The sequence below is a fragment of the Astyanax mexicanus genome, chromosome 3 (genome assembly GCF_023375975.1).
Source record: "Astyanax mexicanus isolate ESR-SI-001 chromosome 3, AstMex3_surface, whole genome shotgun sequence".
Taxonomy (NCBI): Eukaryota; Metazoa; Chordata; class Actinopteri; order Characiformes; family Acestrorhamphidae; genus Astyanax; species Astyanax mexicanus.
This window is the reverse complement of record NC_064410.1, coordinates 21,295,707-21,314,080: the sequence shown is the minus strand read 5'-3', so window position 1 is coordinate 21,314,080 and position 18,374 is coordinate 21,295,707. Positions and strand designations below refer to the sequence as shown.

General features: G+C 37.5%; 1 protein-coding gene across 2 annotated transcripts in view; it reads left to right on the top strand.

The window, feature by feature from the left end:
* The window catches only part of arid1ab (AT rich interactive domain 1Ab (SWI-like)), an 88,290-nt gene that overhangs the window by 40,925 nt on the left and 28,991 nt on the right, over window positions 1-18,374 (top strand). The window lies entirely within an intron of this gene.

Genomic DNA, 18,374 nt, shown 5'->3' with positions numbered 1-18,374 from the left:
TTTTAAACACATTTACTAGACTCTATTTACACCTAGTCACTGATCGTTATTTAAGTATCAGGATTATGTCTGGATAAGACCAAGCCACATAAAAATGCCAGTGTAAATGCAAAAAAAAAAAAAAAAAAGATCAAATTTAAAAGCTCACTTCAGTATGTGGTCTAATGCTCTGTTTGGACAAGATTAGTTTTACCTGAGTAGGTGGAGTATAATAATTGTACTACAATACTCCTGTAAAATTACTGCGATGGGAGTGGCTAATCGATTTACACACCGACTGCCATTACCGCGTAAATGAAAAAACTAATAAATAAAACAAATAACTGGACTGGACTATAGTTAATTACAGTATTACGGCACCTTGGATATTAATCTAATCCATCAGAATTTGGCTCAAGATTTATTTGATCCAAACTGGCAACCGTATTTCAGTCTGGCTAACACATGATACACATCTGACTACAAAATATAAATGCATGTGGCTAATGTCTCATCTGGATTCTGTTCAAATTCTGACCCATGAAGAAACTAGGTGTAAACATTGTAGTAAAATCCTAACCCTTTCTGGCTTCATCTACTTGTCAACTGCTAGTTGAGAGGAATGGTTTGCAGTTCACAAGGATTATTAAATGAGGATTCCTGAAGATGTGTGTGTGTGTGTGCGCGCGCGTCTGTTTGTGTGTGTGTGTGTGTGTGTGTGTGATTGTTCTGTTTTTGTTGGCTCCGAAAATGACCCGGTCAGGGAGCGCAAACGAGAACTGATCTTTTAATGAGAAATAATAATGAAAGTGAGCTAGCGAGAGTGAGTGACTAGTATTGTAGGACAGGAGGAGGGAAATAGCTAGCGTGTGGAATAAAACAGTGTGTGTGTGTGTTCCATCTGTGCCAGTGGGGGATGCCCTCAGGAAGTGGTTCCCTCTTCTTTTATTTATTTATATATTTCTTGTGAGCCCAGCCAATGGCCGGAGCAGGCCAGGGTTATTTTTTTTCCCAGGGAATCCCTGGGGTTGAAAGAGATTGGCTTTAAGATGGGCAATAATCTGCCCCCTCCATCCTGGGATCTCCTCTCTCGTGACATAATATCGCTTACTGCTAACTTTAGCCTGGTTAAATTTGGTGCTGAGTGATAATGTATTGTGTTCTACTGATACACTGTGATTTTGAATCATGATGGTATTTATTTACGTGATATTGATAGATTATGAGCATTATATCAATAATTACTGTACTAGTACATTCTTTACCATTAAATTGCAGTGTCTCTGTTGGCAAGGCTGTTTTGTTTATGTACAATATTTGTTTATCATTTTAATAGGTACTTTGGGGAGAAAAGAACTTTCAGCACACTCAATAGTAAATAGTATATTTGTGGTGCATTTAAACAACAGGTACAACTGACCCAAAGCGTTATTTTTTTTTGTCATATGTGACAGACATTATTAATATAGCAGTGTCAACTTAAAGCTAAAGCACACTTAATCTAATGTTTTAAATTCTGATTTAGGCCACTTTGATATGTGGTATTGAAGTCTGATATATATCAAATATGCAAATTTTACATTTAGACATCTTGACAGCAGGGAGTGAGAATTTCAGTGGTGGGATAGTGAGATAACAGTGCTCATAAATGTTTGGGGTAACGTCTTTCTTCAGACTAAATTATAAGGTTCATTTCATATAGAAATGGCTGAAAAAAACATTGTATTTAATGAGAAAATCTAGTTGAGTTCTGGGTTTCACATACAAGTTGTACAAGCCATTGTCTGTATGCAAATAGGCCCAACGAGGGCTTTTATTATATTCAGCTCTGGGAAAAAAAAAGAGAGCACTTAAAAATGACGAGTTTCTTTGATGCTTGAATTTTTGCACCAGGAGTGGCATCAAGTTATCCAAAAGCAGTGTGTAAGACTGGTGGAGGAGAACATGCCAAGATGCATGAAATCTGTGAGTAAGAATCAGAATTATTCCACCAAATATTGATTTCTGATCTCTTAAAACTTTATGAATATGAACTTATCTTTCCATTATTTGAGGTCTAAACACTCTGAGAAATGTTGTCTATAGTTTATAGAATTAAAAAAAAAAAAAATTCTCAAACGTATACCTATAAATAGCAGCTGAACTAGTCTCTTAATTTTTTTCCCAGAGCTGTATGTAGAGATGCTCAAAATCTAAATACAGAAACTGGAATTTTTCTTATATAGTTACAGGAATTTTCTAGTAATCAAATACCTTTAGTGGTAGTGGTACTAACAGCTAAATTTCTGGTATTGTGAAATCCCTAGTGCCTTGGCAGTTAGACATTATATCCACATGCTCTGCACTCAACAAGGTCAGTGTGTTTTATCAGGTCAGACTGCTAGTAAGCCAGCTTTGTGCATGTTTTTCATTCTTTCTTTTTTTTTTTTTTTTTTGATGAGTTCTGCTGCATGGTTCACTGTTCCCCTTTTGATCACATGATCGATTTCGTCATGTTCAATTCAGCAACTTTTGCCTTCTAGTGTCTTGTTAAATCATGAGCTGTGTAGTATAGTGTGTCCTTTCAAGGCTAGAGTTGTCCATCCATATCCAGATCATCAAACTAAATTAAAGGCAAGGCAAGACATGGTGAATTTTTAGTGCTGAAGAACATGAGGCTGAAAACTAGCCAACCATCCAGGCGGGTAACTGCAACGTGCTGGTGCATTCAAACAAGCTTGACTGGTCGAACTTGTTCTTGGAGTGTGTTTGCTTTACTTGGCAATGAGTAAATGTATTCACCAACTGCAGCACCTACTGTTTTGTACAGGGTATAATGCACTTTTGAGTTTGCTGTTTGCTATTGGATGTTTTCTGATGAGTTTGAATTCAGATATTACATTAAAACATTAAATCTAACGACTACATTAAAAAAAATGTTCAGTTAATTATTTGGTTTGGAAATGGCAAAAGCCCTATAAAAGTCTAAATATGCACGCCCAAAATGCAAAATGTTTTAGTATATTTTATTTCCAATATAAATAAAAATGCTCCAATTTGTTCCAGCAGCAGAGAATTATTGTATATAATATTAAAACAGCCACTCATCAAAGCTTGCTCAACTGCTTATGTGACTTTAATATAGTTCAGGATAGCCGTACAAGATTTGATTTGAGTTTTTAAATGAAAAATAAGTTTATATTAAATGTGTCGATTAATGATAATATAGCATGTTTCCATTCGCATCAGATTTTACCAGGATTTCTTTCCTCTCCTAGTGATTGTGCCAAAAGTGTTTCCCAGGGATTCATGTAGACGAGTGTTTGCATCTGACTCCGTGTTTGCTGTGGGAGTTTTTCAAAATCTAACCAAATCCCAATGGATACATCATTAAAACCTAAGTGTTTTGTTCCACTGGGTAAATGTTGAATGGCTGCTGCTAACTGGACGTTTGCAGGCACTGTATTTTTTTTGTTCTGATTAGGAAAAAAGATGAAAAGGCCGTTAAGGAACTAAACTTAAAAGTACATTCAAGTTTCTACCTAGTGACTTCATGAGTTTTAAGCAGCAGCCTTGGTATATTTGGAAATGGCAGATCACATAATGTAAGTGAATACAAACCCAATATCCATTTATATTAAATACAAATCCAATTGCTTTTACACATGCATACTGCTAGAGTTATTATTTTTTTTTGTCTCAGACGTGTTTTCATTACAGTGAATATTCCAAGTATTCCAGATGCTATGCCTGTGGAATCCCGAACTCACACATGGGTTCACACTGAAACTACACAGGAACTACACAGTGCAGGAAGGGTAAAGTCCAGGAAATATCCGGTACAATTGATCCAGACATTTGTGTTCACACATCACACGGCTAATATTTAGAAAAGATCAGGGGTATCATGCATGTGTGAAGAGGGCTCAAGACTTATTTGACAACCAAAACTCCTCCTACTGTCTGTTAGGGCTGCACAGTATATTGTATCAGCATAGTCATCATCGCAATGTGCATGCACTGTAGTCACATCGCAGAATGTGCCATGTCATAGGGCACATTTAATCAAACTAATCAGGCTTTTGCTGCTCTATACAAATAGAAAATGTTCACAACTCACAATTATTTCCCAAGAAAAAAAACTGCTAGAGATCTGCCCTTTACAATTTTTGACTTAATAATGCACCCTGTGTGTCGAAAAATAATCATGCCACTTTTTATTGCAAAATGTATTTTTTGTCTAGTATCGTGCAGCCCTGGTGTTTATGCAGAAAAAAAAGATGCATGAATTTCGATTTGACCTTTCACATTAATGTTGCATGTCTGTGGATTGCATACGTAACCAGAATAGGACCACATATGAAAGTGACTTAAATCTGATCTGAAAAAATCAGATTTTACATGTTCACAAGGCAACAAAAAAAATCAGATTTGAGTCACTTTAGCTTGGTAATGTGAACGTAGCCATAAAGTGACCAGGTGTTAACATAGTGAGGACCTATTCTCAGTGGAAAATAATGCATTAGATGTACCTTCATTATGCTGTGTGATGAATGCAGTTAACTAGTTGTGAATGTTCCTTTTCGTCCCGCTCACTGTGGAGCATTGTGGACCGGCTAGCTGACCTGATCAAATCAAAACAAATCCCCCCTTGCCTTTGGCTAATAGAATAAAAGTCTGAACAAGTGTGTGTGCGTTTGAATGCGTGTGTAAGCGGTCAAGAGGTGGTGGTAAGTGGGCGTGGCTTGTGTGTTTCTGGGTTTGTCTGGGTTTTTTGTATGTGTGAATATGACCGGTCTCAGCTTGGTGTTCTCTAATCTCTTCCACTCCCTAAAGGGGGCTTTTGTATGTTTTTCCACAGAGCACTGCTAATCCGGCTCGGTTCCCTCCCCTCTCCGGCACCTCAAACACTTCCATCACTTCAGCGCTCTGCTTTTCTGTTCCTTCAGCTCCCCCTCTTCTTCTCCTCCTCTCACTTCAAGTCTTTATGCATTCATTCAACATCAACTGTACCTGTTTAATGTGTATTTTTCTTTTTGTCTTACTAATAACATCTCTCTTCTCTTTTTTTCTGCATCTATTTCTCTCTGTCTGTCTCTTACCCTCACTTACTCTCTCTCTTTCTCTCTCTCTCTCTCTCGCTCGCTCACTCACTCGTAATGAGTGTTTTCATGCTAGGAGGGGACGGTCACATGCTGATCACACACCCGCTCAAGTTTTTTCTCTCACTCACTCACTCTCACTACTCCTCCTCCCGGTGGAGATGCCTTATCTGGAGGAGCTTAATTCAGATGTGAATGTGATCCAGGGGTCTCTCGACCTTGTGAGAGAGAAAAAAGGGCCAGCGGAGTAATGAGGGAAGTGTGAGAGAGGGAAAGGGACAAAAAGACAGCGGAGACATGGGGGATAAAGGGATAAAAGGAGAGGTGTAATTGATTGTAAAAGAGGTATTGATGTAAGGGAGTGGAGTGCGGTGGAGGAAAGTGTGTGTGTGTGTGTGTGTGTTTAGGGGGTGGGACATGGAGTTGGAAGCTCTGCCATTTTCACACAGGAACTCTAGTAGCTCATATCATGTAAGAGACCACCCAAGACTCTTACCACCCTTAACAGTCTAATGTAGAAGCACTAAAAACACCAACAATACAGGATTTGTTATTAGCTTTTTCAGTCTACTAAAAAGCTTTTACACTGTTCTCACTAGGACTGGGACAATGTATTATATTTGTAATGTGTCCTAATTTAGTTTAACTTTACGATTTTCTACCTTCCCTTTATGCCATAATTTTCTTAAACAAGTTGTTTTTGTAACTGTGCCTTTTAAACTCTATAAATTCTGTTCTGTTTGGCATTCCTATATCGTGGCCCCATTCAAGATGCAGTTCAGACTAAAAAGCTGTAAATGGCTGAAGCTTAAAAATGGTCTAAAGCCCTATTCGAACAGGGGGGGACGTCTTTGAAAAATATTTCACACTTCTACTCAGTAATAAAACTCTTGCATCTGAACTGATTTATTTTTTTTTTTACTTTTCTCAGTCACAAGACATCTCGTTCAGTAGCTCCTCCATTTCCACTCACTGTTGTGTTTTTACGTGGATCTCTGTGAAAACGCGCCCAAAGTGTAATTACGGTGCGTGGCAGTGGACAGTTAGCTATTTTATTAAACGCGAGGAGATGAAACTCAGAGATGTTCGTCCAGGCGGGAATAAAATTGCTGAACACCCACAGAGTTGAGCGGAAAAACAGTAATTAATTCAATCTGTAATTTTTTCAGAGGACGTCTGAGAAAAACACATACATGGTCGTTCCAGACAGGAATAAAATCACAGAAGACCCCCCATAAAAGAGAAAAGTACCACAGAACCCCCTGAGAAACTAGTCCCATCCGGATAGGGCTTAAGAGTGTTTTCACACCAGCACTATTTGGTCCTGAGAAAGCAGACTCTGGTTTGTTTGTATTTTTGAGGCGGTTTGTTTAAACTGGTGTTAAAATGGTAATCAAGGAGGTGGTTCGTTTGGGGTAAGAATTTGATCCGGACTTGATCCAAACCATTTATCAAAATTTCTCCACAAGTTTGAGCTAAACTGCTGTTCAGGTGCAGTTTAATCTGATTCATTACCCAGATAGTTATTACAGCTTAGAACAAACGCTGTAAGCTGTTGCTTAGTGCTAGGCTATTTTCACACTGAACACAGTATGTGCAGCTCTCGCTGCTCACGACTGCTGAGTGTGCAGACATCCCATTGAAAATACTGAGTTTAAAAGTGCAGCAGCAATGTTTTCTGTGTTCAGTGTGAAAGAAGTTTCACTCTGTAATACTATATGCATTGGTCTAGTACTGGTCTTTCTCCCCTGCCAGCTCTGACCAATCAGAGAAGACCTTGTGCCTGTGTGGTTTGTTGGCGCACATTTTGGTGCGTTAGGGTTTTTACCAATGTGAAAACAAACCAAATGGAGAGAGGAAAACACTAAGTAAACAAACTCATCAACTGTTTCGGACCAGGAAAATGAGGTACAGTCGTGAAAATGCCCTAAATTAAAAGATTTCAAGAATTTGGAGGCCCCTCTGGTGAGAATATGTAATTACACCCAACATGTGAAAGAGTACTTTTAACATGCGAGTTGTGGTGTAGTCTCCCTTCATAGCAGTTAAATCTGATTGAACTTTATACTCAGTATTTCAAAGTAGATTATTTAGAGAGTGCTCAGTCAATAATTGGTTATGGATATGTGTTTAGAAGATGTACAAAAAATATATAGCTTCCAGTGTTTTGGTCATCATAAGCATTGTATTTACTTTATTTTTCGCACTGTAAGGCACACCAGATTAAAAGGCGCACCATCAATAAACGTCTATTTTTATACATAAGGCGCACTGGATTATAAAGCACATTTTAAGAGACAATATAATCTAATTCAGGAGGTGGTGATGGGGGTAGCTAAATAAGACAAGTAAAGCTAAGCTCAGTAAACTAAAATTACAAAAAAAAAAAACAAGACTTTCTTTTAAAAGTGTATCCCTAACAAAGCTTAAGGAGTCGATGAGTATTAATTGTCTTAAGTTATTAATTCCTAAAGAGTGAGTGAGTGTGAAAAAATAATCATATTTTCTCTCTTCTCTCTGTGTCTGTATGTGTAAGGCTGCTCTGGCTTTGCGCTGTGTTTGGTGAGCCTGTGTTATTGCAGTATTCAGGTTCTGGGGTATGCTTCCTGTTGCTATTCTGGGGCCTGTGCTTCCTGTACGTGTGCATGTCTTATTCAGGTTCAGGGGCCCATCTCTTCAGCAGCAGTAGCTCTGGCCATTGTGCTGCTTTAGCTGAAGCTCTCCTGCTGGATCAGTTCAGTTAATGCAGCTGAAGGAGGGAGAAGGAAGCTAAAGATTCACCAAACATCAACCTAAAATTTAATGTAGCTTTACTGTAGTCTTTTCTTTTTACATTTAAACTATGCCTCTCTTTGCTTTTCTCACTCTGCCTCTCTCTTCTGCTCACACTCTCTTGCTCACACACCCACTCCTGTGTGCTATGCCCCTCCCCCTCGCTCATATTCTCTCTCTGCCTCTCTCCCCCCTCGTTTCTGCTGGCTGAGCGGACTGCGCCACACCAGGCAGTGCCTTACTGCAGCACTGCCTCGCGCTCTCTTTTCTAGGCTTTGCTTGTACACTCGTTTCTCCTTCCTTATCTCCTAGTCAATGTTGTTCTTTTAACCTCTTTTAGTTTACCTCTCCTTATGAAACAGTTTTCCTCTTTTTCAGTTTGATCAGGCCTTGCAGTTCATCAGTTATTTGGTGTGTTATATATGTATGTGTGTGCAGGAGCAGTAACTCCAGCCCTGCGCTCTCTCTGTAGGAGGGGCGTTGCTCTGGAGAAGAGGAGAGGAGGCAGACAGGCCATGCTTTTTTTCTTTTTTTTCTCTTCTCTCCCCCCCTTCTCTCTCCTCTTTCCCTCTTTTTCAAGCAGGCGCCCAACCCCCAGTATTCTCAGCTCTTCCCTACTCTCTTCTCATTCCAATCCACTTTTTGGTTTGTCTTTTTTAAATATATAAGTATATTTGCATATCATTTCTGTTGACCCATTCATTGTAAAATGTAAAAAATGTGCAAAGAGTAATTGGAGTTTTACAATTACACAACAAATGCAAATGCAAGTTAATTTCTTTTAAGTGAAATAATGTTGGTTAAAACTAAAAGCTTGATGTTTGTTTAGCTGCTTGGCTTAGTGCTGCAATTTTTTTACTGCCATAGACAGTGTCTTAAATTTTAGTCTCATCATATGGATTAATTTTAGTCTATTTAATTCCCAGAAAAAATAGGGATTGCTGTAGACAGATCGGTGTTTAAGACCAATGTTTCAGTACAATCGGTAAATCAGCAATACAGATCATGGGCGGGGCTGAATGACACATTAACCTATCTTGAAAAGTTAATGTGAAAGGGGTAATGCTCCATTATGCAGGACTTCTGTAATGTTCCATGTGTTGTCTCTTGAGATAACCACATATATAACACTAAATTATGTACTCTAAACAGGGGTATCCAGTTAGTGATGCTTTCAAGACCTAAAGTTAAGACTTTCAGTAACACTTATGTGGCGCCTTTTAAAATATCCAAGGATGCTTTATGATCCACCCACTCTACATACAATCCTCCATACTCAGCACTTAAATGCACACAGGTGACAATTGGCAGCCAATTATGTGCAGTGTAGCAGATTTATTTAATTGGCTTTAATAGACTTCTGCAGCCCTAAAGGGGTGTTACCATCTCATCTGCTCTGCTCTCAGGGTCTACTAAATTATCTGCTTTTTGTGTATTTGGGCTAAAAGCCTTCCTGTACTGATACATAGCTTACTATATAGCATAGATTACTGTTTGAGCCAGCTGACTAATTTGCTTCGTTTACTGCTTTTGTTTGTCCCTATATTTAGAGACAGGCTTCAAGGTCAGTGTTGTACTGAAGGAGCTGCTGTTAAACTGCAGTGTAAAAAGTCAGGAATGTTGCCTTAGTGTAGTGGTAGTGTTAAGATATTTAAATATTAATCTCACAGAAGTTTAATCATCATCATCATTGTTATGGCCAAAATAAAACTGTGCTTGTGATAAATACAACTATTGACCTATTCATTAATGAAACTATATACAGCTCTGAAAAAATAAGACCTCTTCAGATTCTGAATGATTTTTCTCTGATTTTGCTATTTATAGGTACATGTTTGAGTAAAATTAACACTGTTGTTTTATTCTATAACATTTCTTCCAAATTCCTGATAAAAATATTGTAATTTAGATCATTTATTTGCAGAAAATGGGAACTGGCTGAAATAACAAAAAATATGCAGAGTTTTCAGACTTCAAACAATAAAAACAACACAAGTTCATATTCATAAAGTTTTAAGAGTATAAAAATCAATATTTGGTGGGATAAATCTGTTTTTTTGATCACAGTTTTTATTTTGGATAACTTTATGCCACTCCTGGTGCAAAAATTCAAGCAGTTCAGCTCGGTATGATGGCTTGTGATCATCCCTCTTCCTCCTGATTATGTTCCAAAGGTTTTTAATTTGGTAAAAACAAAAACTTATCATTTTAGTAGTCTCTTATTTTTTATCCAGAGCTGTATTTATGTATTTCCCTGTTTTTTAGCTTATATATCTTCCATGTCTTTGACCAGGCTGGGCAGCTGCCTCCCTCTGCCTCCCTGTTCTATACTGTGCAGCCCCCCTACTGCTATTGTCACCCACACAAAAGGCCCCCCCCCCCCCCCCCCCCCCCCACACACACACACATATGCTCGACGACCCCCCCCCCCCCCAACATCTCTGCCAGCTAGTTTGTTTTCATTTCATTTGAGGATGTAATAGATCATATTAGTAGATCATATTAGTAATTAAGTAATCTACCCATTATTTTGATGATGAATGGAATAATGAGAGTTTTAAAGATAAACTTAAAGATGTAAACATAAGAAAACAACGCAGTAATTACTAGGCTTTGTTGGTTACAATGGGTATATATATTTTTTAAATGATTATATATATATATATATATATATATATATATTTTTTTTTTTTTAGTGAGTAGTCAGATAATCCTGTCGGAGCTAGTCCAGTGAACCACATGTCCTTTTTAAACAATCATAAGCTTTGAGAACAACACAGCCACTCTCATTTCTGTAGATTTTTAGATCTACTATGTCTGTAGTTGAGAAGCTGCACTGAAACACACAGTAATGGCTGCTGCTGCTGCTGCTGTTTGAGGCAGGGGCCTCTCCCTCTCCTCCATCTCCCTCTCCTTCTCTTCCACAGTCACACCAGCTCTGTGGAATGGGAGTGCCCCCTTATGGTAGAGTTTTGCCCTGCAAAGCTTCAGTTAGGGGTGTGGATCTCCTTTGTTTCTCTCTGTGGAGAGGTTGTTTGTACCCCTGTACTCTGCTAAGAGTTATTTTAAGTGGTATGGCCGAGCTTGACCTTTTGTTGGGGGGCTTTGAGGACTAGGTGTTAGCACGGTGTGTGTGTGTTTCTGGGTGAGGTAAAGTTTTAGCAAGAGACTGAAGTTATCATCATTTTCCACTTGTTTAGTATACAGTATTTGTTTCCATTTTATTTACATTGTGTGCGTGTCTGTTGTTTTTGTATTAATCTGTTGGTCAAAGGCATGCATGTGCAGCACTACTCACTAGCCCACGGGTTTCATATTCACAGTTCTGTTTCAGGTAAACAGTAAATAAACAATTATAATTTGTTGCCCATTATGTTACAAAGACACACACAATATTAGTAAGAATAATAACAGCTCTAAGAAAAAATATAAGAAACCAGAGACAAAAAAAATGTAGGTCGAAAATGAGCCATAAACAAAAACTGTAAGGCTATGTTGTGCTGGCCCTCTCACAAGGTACAGATTTGTTTGTATTCAGCCTGAGGCAGTGATATAACTACTGCAGTGATGTAGATATCTACAGTCAGAAGTGAATGTGAGGGCAGTGCACTGTATCTTTCAGTAACTCTATCTCTCCATTGAAAGGAATGCTGGTTATGTAGATTGTTTTTTTCAGCCAGGGTAGAGATAGTGTGTTGTGTTCAGGATATGAAAAATGTAAACTACTTTTACTTTTAACAAATGCTGCTTTTTAGTTTTTAATCTTAAAATGGCAAGAGGTGTTTATTTTTTATTACTAAGGTAAAAGTATATGGTAGGTGATGCTAATATGTAAAGCAATAGTCCAACAACAACAACAAAACAATCTAATTTAATAATTCACCTCAGGTGTATTTGATTGGTATTTGGAGTTTCTGTAATTCAAAATGTCAGATGCTAAGCTAACACAGCTATGGAACTCTCCAAAATCTTATGATGTTAAGCTCTTAATTTATTTGATTCATAGCGCTATTCAAATACTATATAAACCAATGTTAAAGTGTATTAAAATAAGCATGAATAATAAATCTTTTTTAAATATTTAAACATTTTAAAATCGGAACTATATCATCTGCTCTGTGTCCCACTATGTAGTGTTAATCCTCTTTCACACTGCACAGAATGATATCACATGTTCTGAGGTAAGACTGTTCCAGTTATTTAAAATGGTAGTAGATGCATAATAAAAATGCGTTGAGAGACATTTCTGAGCATGCATTTATGGAAATTAGATTATAATTTTGGATAATATAGTGTAATATTTGTTAGCAACTGTGCAACACATATAAATGAAAAAAAAAAAATTGTTTAATGCTGGTAAAGTGCCAGATATGGATAAACTACTCTGTGGAATATAGTATTGTAAGTATTATCATGTTCAGAGTAACTGTACATGTATTTTCTGTAATGTCATTTATGTCCTTGTCTTCTGTTCTTAAACTAGATATAGAGAATGATTGATGCAAAAGTATAAACTGCAGTTCTACTACAGATGGACCTTTAAGTATATTTGTCGCCGATGCTGATTGCCAGACATCATTCAGTACGATGATGATAATGATTGAGGGACAGACTGAATGCCACTTTAAACTTTCCAGATATTATGTGGTTATGCATTTTGTTTTGTTTTGCAGGGCTTTTGTAATGTTGTGTGTGTTGTCTTACAAGAAGAAAAATACTTAATATTTTTGGAAGTACAATGAGGTTTAAAAGTCCCTGAATGCCCCTACAGAACTGCACTGTGAGGCTCAAAGTGAGAATGTTACTGAAAAATTGCTTTCTTTTTAGTATTAGGTAATGGATAAACAGTCACAGTCATAATTCTTTTAAATATCTGATGATTTTTTGTTTGATTACAGTACAGATATGAGTGAGTGAGTCAGATACTAAAAAAACTCTTACCAGGCGTCTCCACTGTCAGGCCAGCGGTTACAGGGCTGTTCTTAAAGAGTTTGGCCTTGTGCAAATGGCTAGAATGGAGGAAAGAAAAATGTTTTGTTTTTGGATGTGTCCCAGTGAGTGTTCATTTGTGTGCGTGTGTGTATCTATCAGACATCCATACACACACACACACACCGCATGCTCTGTTTTGCGTGATGCGTGTGTGCTTGACTGTATATACACACACACAAATACGCACATATGGTCTCCCCAAGGTCTCCTCAAAGAGCTGGGAGGTACACACACTTTAATTCAAGACTCTTCGTTTGTGTGTGTGTGTGTGTGTGTGTGTGTGAAAGAGAGAGAGGGGGATGGATCTGGCTGGCTGCTCTTTGTAGTCTGACTGCACCGTGACCTCAGCATACTAGGTGAGGCGGGAGGAGGATTGGGGGGTTGGGCTGTGGGGTGTGTGTATCTCCCCGTACTAATGTGTCAACACACGTGGAGTCTCATTGCCAGTTACCATGACAACTCCAGAGACGCAGCAGCGTGTGTGACTTTTTTTCTTTTTCTCCTTTCTTTCTTTTCGGTTTCCTCTACCTCTCGCTTTCAGTTAAGGATGAATGAGCATGTGTGTGTGTGCGTCTGAGCTCGTCTATGAGGGGAAGTGTGTGAGGGTGTGTGTGGCAAGGGGTGGGGGGGAGGGATATCTGAGAACAGGAAATAGGCCAAAGGAGTGGATCAGCAAACTGAAAACAGAGCGAGCGAGCTGGGTCATGCTGGAGACGGTGACTGCACGTTAAACCCTGCCTCCCTCTCCACACACACAGATCTGATTTCACCACACGATCAGTGTCCTGTACCTCATTATTTTACACCGCCTGCAATAAATATAGACATAAACAGCAGCAGCACTGTACCGGTGGTACTTTGCTATGTGAAGATCTCTTATAAATTCCTTATATTATTGACTAAATTGATTGATTTGACTCTTTTTTCCAAAACATTGATCTTGTTTGTTTCTCTATATAGTTAGATAAAATGTATTAATTTGTTTGTTTCTTATTCTCTCCACATCACTTTTTTCCTTCTTGTGGAAGAATCTGTGGAAACTCTGAAACAACATGGCTGCCACAAGGAGTATACACTGCACAGCTCAACATGGCTGCCTAGTCCATTTTCTGTTTTGTTTTAAAGTAATTTAAATTCCTTAAATAAAATAATGTTTAAATTTGTTAAGACCTCCGCTAGGCCAGTCACAATAATTATATTAACAATTAATCACGCAATATATGAACATAACCTCATAAATTTTCTGATTCTTCAAATAGCTCATTATATTTACTTACTAAGAAGAACCAGTTAAAGTGAATAATCTTTTATATCACCTTGCTTGTATGCTTAAACAGTTGTTTCATTTTATGTAATGTTTTATTTGTGTTGGGATTATAAACATTTGTAAAACTAAATTTGTTGTGAGTAGAAGTTCATTGCGCTTTAAAAGTAGCTAAGGTAACTAAAGTATTATGTCAGTGGAATACAATGTTCTTAAAATTATAATAATTTATTGCAATATTTTCTGGGGCAATATAATGTCCAAAAATAGGTTATTGCAACACTGCCTATAGCGGTATATTGATATAATAAAAACACTAATTTCATAATATTCATTTTGTTTATAGTATTGCCATAGATTGAAGTATCCTAAATTGCAACCCCTGTATTTTGATGAGTTTCATATTTCCAGGTTCTTACTAAAAGAAAATGTGTACCTCTCTGCATGAAGTCAATGCTTAGCCTGTGAGCATGTGCTTTGCAGCGCAGCGTGTTTATACTTCTGCGTGTGCTTGTCCCTGACTTTGCGGGAAGATGTGGGCGGGAACACCTGACTGGTGGACCAATCACAGCTCTGTGTCGCTGCCCTATTTCTGGGGACATACATGTCAGGCTACCGTGTAGGGTACGGTGTCTACAGGGTACGCAAGCAGGGTACGCAATAGGCTACAGTGTAGGTTTTAAGTATAAATTGGCCTTTACAGCTCTACTGGCAATTACGTCTATTTAGTTTTTTTGTATTTAACACAATTTATTTTTTGCTGTCTGTCAAATAATGCCGTCTCACTCTCATTCTATGCTTTAAAAATGTATCTCCTAAGTTTTGGTAAATTTTTAGTTAGTCATTGGCTTCTGAACAAGTGATACGATCCTCCATTTGAAAAGACCTTTTATTTAGAGTCTTGCATAATAAAATGCACAGCCTAGCACTCACTAGTCAGGCATTAACAAAGATGGCAAATCTAGCTCCATGAAGTAAAAACATACCCCAGGGTTTTGTTCAGGCTACCTGGATGAGCTCTTCTTACTACATCTGAGTATTAGCCGGCATTAAATGATAAACCTAGCAAAATAACACCAGCGTACTGACTGTACGACACACTGCATCTTCCTTGTGACCAGTTTGCATTGTGGCTGTTATCACCAATAACTGTTAAAACCAATAACTGTAGCAGAGCATGGACAGTGCATCTTCTTTCGAAAGTGGAGCTGCCACAGGTCTAGCACCTCTGCTCTCTGGCTGCAGTATGATGTGTTGCTTTCCCATCCTCATATGATTATTGACTGATGTAAATTTAGCTGTTTAGTAGCTACAACATACTGTTGAAGTATGTCTGCTGTATTTATGTTATTTATTTATTTTAGAACAAGAGATTTGACTCCAGCAAAAGAAAGAAGTACGCTAGCAGCATAGTTAAGTTATTGAGGCGTTGTGACATGGAGTTAGCATCTATGCTAACGCCCCTGTTAAAAGCTGTAGAAACCTTATGTCCCACAGCTTCAGTTGGACTTTCATATCAATTAAGCGTTTTTGTGAGTTTTAGGGCATACTTTTTTCCTCAGGATATAATTTTTTTAAATTAATAATTAAAGTAAAACCTCTATAAATTTGACTTGTCTTTCAGCACTTGTGTGCTTCCTGCTGGCTGCTTTCTAATTGTCTTAGTTTCTGGTTGTTTACAATAGCTGCTCCCTAAACAGTGTTTACTGTTCATGGTATACTGTGAAACTATACACTGCCAGTTAGTTTTGGATGAGTAAAAAAATAAATAGATAAATTAATTATTTTGTTTTTCCTTGTTTTTTAATGATTAATCTACACATTACACCTGGCTGATGATTATCTAAAATTAAAGAATGATATTGAGCACCTATGAAGAAATTTAATAATTTTATAACGGCTATAGTTTTTTTATTTATATGCATTTTTGTATTTATTTACGTATTTATTTATTTTTATTTTTTTAAACCCATTTATGTACAGTCCCTTTAAAAACACTATCGCGTGGTTAGTCATGTGACTCCGCCCTGTCCAGTCTGAGACTTAAAAGAAACCAGGAGCAGACACAAGACTCAACCTCAATGCTATGTTTAATGAAGTAATCATTTATTAATTGTAATTGTGGTCAAATGTTCAGTTAATTTTGCTATTGATTTAAGGTCATATCTCCCTGCACTACTGTACTGAAGCTGGTGTCTGGGTGGTGTGAGTTTTGAAGTGGTGTGGGTGTGGGCTCTGGTGTGATTAGCAGCGTGGCTATAATTTTGTTGATGTAGCTGTGTGTGCTTGGACAATGGAAACGCTGTCTCTGATGAGTGGTCAGTATTAGTGAATGCGCTGGGCAGGACAGGAGCTTGAGTTTGCCGGCCTCAGCTTGTGCAGTCAGCAGATTGGCAGCTCGCTGCTGCTGCTGTGCAGAATTCAGTGCTGGGAATCAATGGCTGTAGCACAGCAACAGGAAGCAGTGTGTATGTGGGGAAAGTGATGGTGCTGGGTGGTGCATCAACTTTACTGGTATTGGTGATGCACTCAGACTCATTTTCACTTGGATTTGCTTCAAGAATAAAATATTGCAAATTGGTATACTTAGAAATATCTCTTTGAAAACTTAAACATTGAGTATTTTAGGTCTGTTTATAGTGTTTATAAAACTTTTTTTTATATTTAGTTTTGAAAAGGATTAATGAAGTAATGTAGGATTTTAATGAAGTCTGATTCCTGTATATATTGTTTAATTTTGTGGGACAATAGTAATCAACACCTTAATTTAAAGTCTTAGAATATAGAACACTATGTACTTCTAACAGAAGAGTAAGTCACAAACATAAAAATAATAATAAAATAAAAAATAAAATAAAATAAAAAAATACAGTGATAAACAGTTATACATTTTGGTCATACTGCCCACTACTAGTGCTGTGGAAGGTTGCCTTAAGAGTTGATAAAACTGTTGGACATGCTTTAATCATAGATTCGCAGTAATCTGGCAGAATGGGCTTATTTATGTACTGTTTAATATATATATATATATATATATATATATATATATATATATATATATATATATATATATATATATATATAATACCCTAAAAATATTAATGTTAGTATTAGTATCATATTCAGTCAGAAACAGTTGGTTACAGACTTTTGGTTTGTTAAGCATTTATCAGGTTGGAAAAGTGAATTCAACCAATGTTAAGAGATTTTTTTACTGTCCTTATTTTTATAAATTTTGCCACAGCCGCTATAAAAGTACAATTAAAATATATTTAAAATGTTTTACCACCCCTGTGAACCTACCACAAAGCACTGCACTATGACTTGCTGAATATTCGGTGCATCCCTAATATAAAGTTGAGTCAGCAAGTATTATTTTTTTTTGAATAATGCAGTTGATCACTCATTAGACAGTATTTTGCCTGTGCAAACAGCATGTAAACATTTCCACACACAGTAATTTATTTATTTATTTTTTTTTTTAGACTTCCCTACATAGAAGTGCACATAAACTGTGTTCTGTAATTCTACTGCAATTACTTCAGTAAAACCAAGGTGCATAATGAATTCTAAATCTGTTTAGATTTTTTGAGTCATTCCATTTCTATTGAAATTTGGAAATTCTTACATTAGAGTTCAAATAGAATACAACACATTTCTTGCTGATTTAATTCCAATCTCGTTTTCCCGCGTCCCAATCTCATGATCACCCGGTCTTGTTACGTCTCGCTTGCTCTCTTTCTCTCTGATGACCTGTTGGGTCAGGGCCCTGCTTCCTGACCATAATGACCTCTGATCTTTAGGGTCAGGTTTGAGGTCAGATGAAAACTGCAGACACATTGAGGTCTGTGTTTAGCTGCTGTTTAGTGAAGCTGCTGTGGGGGGGTTATGGTTCAGTCTGCCATCCCAGTTCTTGGTCAGATGACTGGTCTTGTGATTTTGTGTGTAGGGAGGGAGGAGGGGGGGGTGTGGTTGTAGACAGTGTACTGATTGGAAGGTCAGGAAACTACAAAGTGTATTATGTATTATTATGTTTGTCACTTTTTAATGATTGTATCTTTTAAGCCAATATATAAGGCTGTCCTTTTTAATTACTTTTCCAGGTTTTGTATTGTGTCTCTGTACTGACTTGTGGGAAATGTGTGCGAGTTCTCTGGCATAATCAGCCGTAGCTGCTTTGTCTGTTTGCATAGACAATTGTACCTAGATGCTTCTGGTCATGATGCTGTCCACTGTGGCTGGTAATGCCTTCTATAAGGTATCCTTGGTACACTGGTGTCAGTGTG